Here is a 3,139-nt window from a genome sequence, read left to right on the forward strand (position 1 = left end):
CAAGTAGGAATGTACAAAGCACTCCAAATGAGAATTTACCTGGAAATCTCAGGATGTATGGTCTTTCCTCTCTAAATGACAGAACTTCACTGTTCAGATAGAAGATTGTAAAAGCCGGATAATCAGGTTCATGGCCTGGAAGTAGCTTAATTATTTGAATGCTAGTGAAGCTACCTTTATTGTTTTCTGACAACTCCAGGAAGTAAGGAAATTTGGGTTGGCCTAGTTGGGGAACAGAGAGTAGTTTTTTCTTTTTCTTTCTGCTTATATTTGGGAACTCACAGTTAGCAACTTCAAAGAACACCTTGGCCATGACAAACAGTGAATCTAATGCAAACTCTGAAAGCTCTCAAGCACATTCTAACTAAAACAAAAGGTTCAGACTCAGAAGGGGGTCCTTCAAACTCTAATGAATGAATGCTTCCCCAGCAGTTAGCGAAATCAAGAGAGGGAGAAAGGGGGTATAGAGTTGGGGATAAAATAATTTATTTGGAATTTGGTTGTTCCCACTAAGCCTGCTAATTCCTATGGTCTTGAGCTTGCTTTGAAAACACAAGTAGGTTAAAAAGGTCAGGACTTGATGGGAACTTTCACACTTGGACATTTGCTCAGCTCTTCAGAGAAGTGCTGAAATCAAGTGGGAGAGTCCTTGGCACCTCTGTGATCACACTCATGGGCAAGTCCAGGCACTAGAGAGGTGCAGTACAAATGATGCCATGAAAATCCTTTTGAGATAACAGTTAAGAGACATCCATCTGTCCAGGGACAATCTTTCTGAAAACACTTCCAAGTTCAACTATTTATATGTGATTTGTTTAGGATGGAAGAACACAAAGCTATTCAGGTCCATAAGAGCATACCAAGGTCATAGACTATACAGAAATCAAAGTGACCTGGAGAATATTAAAATTTATTAGGTTACTGAATTCTTGATGAGCTGTGTTTGCCCAAGATTTTTATGTAGAAAGAATCTGATGGTTCTTCTAAGAAGATTGGAAGGAAGCAAATAGTAATGAAAAACCTACTTTCATATCTTTGTGTTTTTATATTTTGAAATCCAAATAACACTGAATGGTGTTGGATTTGGAGGTCTCTCAATATATTTTCTCATTTATACTTCTCATTTTACAGACAGGGCAATATATTCTATTGGCATGCAACTCTGACAATTAATGAGTAGAATAATGTAGCACAAATTCCAGGTCTTCTGATTCTTGTCCTGGAGTTTCTTTAACACATCTGTATATAGGAAATGTATGAAAAGCTACCTTGGAAATTTTTGTATCTAAAACTCCCATTGATCTGATTGGGGATACGGTTGGTCATACCTGCCGAAGAATCTTGGGATTGGATTACCTTAACAACTTCCCTCTTTGTCCAGCTTGCTCTTTCCCAGGCTTTCAGTAAATACTGAAAGTTGTTTCATACTCTTCACTCACATTGAATTTCTCCTTCTCAGCTTACTGAGAAGTTCAGTTCTTTCTACTCCACCTGAGAAATTAAACACCACTGCTGTGATCATCTTTGCTCTAGTTTACCTCTCTCTCATTTTTGCATGCATAGTACAGACTAGATGTAGCATGCGCTCTATCATCTTGAGGTCAGCAAGATGGCTTGTTCTTAACACTATTAAAAATACCCCTGGCTCTTTGATCTCCCCACCCCCGAAGGGAGGAGCAGTCCTGTTAGGCCACAGAGGAGGGCTTTGCAGCCAGTCCTGAAGATACCTGATAAAACAGGATCAGATGAATGGGGAGGAGGTCCCCCCTATCAGTGGACTTGGAAAGGGGCACGGTGGAGATGAGGGAGGGAGGGAGGGACTGGGAGGGAATGAGGGATCGGGACACGGCTGGGATACAGAGTTAATAAAATGTAACTGATAAAAAAAATAAAAATTAAAAAAAAATTACCCTGAACAATAGATTTTCCTCATTTTATCTTGGGAAATTTTCATGCTAGACTTTTTTTTAATAGCATGATGGCTGTACTCCCCTGCCAGCAGATTTTATTTTTTTTTAACATGATAGACTTTTAACATTCAAAATAAGTAAATAAAAAATAAGTAAATAATTAACAACATATAGAACTTTTAGCTATTGCTAGGAACATGTTAAAAATCCAACTGCATGCTCACTTCAGCAGCACATAAACTAAAATTAGAATTAGAATGCTGCAGAGAAGATTAGCATGGACTCTGCACAAGGATGACACGTAAATTTGTGAAGCATTCCATATTCATTTATTTATTTTTAACTTTTCTTAGTCACACTTTGTTCACTTTGTATCTGCCCATAAACCCATCCCTCCTCCCCTCCCTATCCCACCTTCACTCCCCCTTCTTCACTCATACCCTTCCCCAATTCCACTGATAGAGGAGGCCCCCCTCTCTTTCTTTCTGATCTTGGTCTATCAGATCTCATCAGAAGTGGCTGCATTGTCATCCTCTGTGGCCTGGTAAGGCTGCTCCCCCCTCAGGGGGAGGTGATCAAAGAGCAGGACAATCAGTTTATATCAGAGGCAGTCCCTCTTCCCATTACTATGGAAGCCACTTGGACACTGAACTGCCATGGGCTACATCTGTGCAGGGGTTCTAGGTTCTCTCCATGCATGGTACTTGGTTGGAGTATGAGACTCTGGAAAGACCCCTGTGTTCAAATTTTCTGGTTCTGTTGCTCTCCTTGTGGAGTTCCTGTCCTTTACAGGAACTTACTATTTCCCACTTCTATCATAAGATTCTATGCACTCTGCCCAACAGTTGGCCATAAGTCTCAGCATCTGCTTTGATAGTCTGCAGGGCAGAGGCTTTCAGAGGCCCTCAGTGGCAGGTTCCTAGGTTGTTTCCTGTTTTCTTCTTCTGATGTCCATCCTCTTTGCCTTTGGGGATGGGGATTGAGCATTTTAGTCAGGGTCCTCCCTTTTGATTAGTTTCTTTGGATGTACAGATTTTAGTAGGTTTATCCTATATTTTATGTCTATATAAGTGAGTATATACCATGTGTGTCTTTCTGCTTCTGGGACAGCTCACTCAGGATGATCCTTTCCAGTTCCCACCATTTACCTACAAATTTCATGATTTTCTTATTTTTCATTGCTGAATAATATTCCATTGTGTAGATGTACCACAATTTGAACAGTAATG

At 40.2% G+C, this 3,139-nt stretch overlaps 1 pseudogene; it reads left to right on the top strand.

Moving 5' to 3' along the window:
- Nucleotides 1–2,126: 2,126 nt before the first annotated feature.
- LOC132650174 (U6 spliceosomal RNA) lies at nucleotides 2,127–2,239 on the top strand (annotated as a pseudogene).
- Nucleotides 2,240–3,139: the final 900 nt, after the last annotated feature.

This window comes from Meriones unguiculatus, chromosome X, assembly GCF_030254825.1.
Source record: "Meriones unguiculatus strain TT.TT164.6M chromosome X, Bangor_MerUng_6.1, whole genome shotgun sequence".
NCBI classification, from domain to species: Eukaryota; Metazoa; Chordata; class Mammalia; order Rodentia; family Muridae; genus Meriones; species Meriones unguiculatus.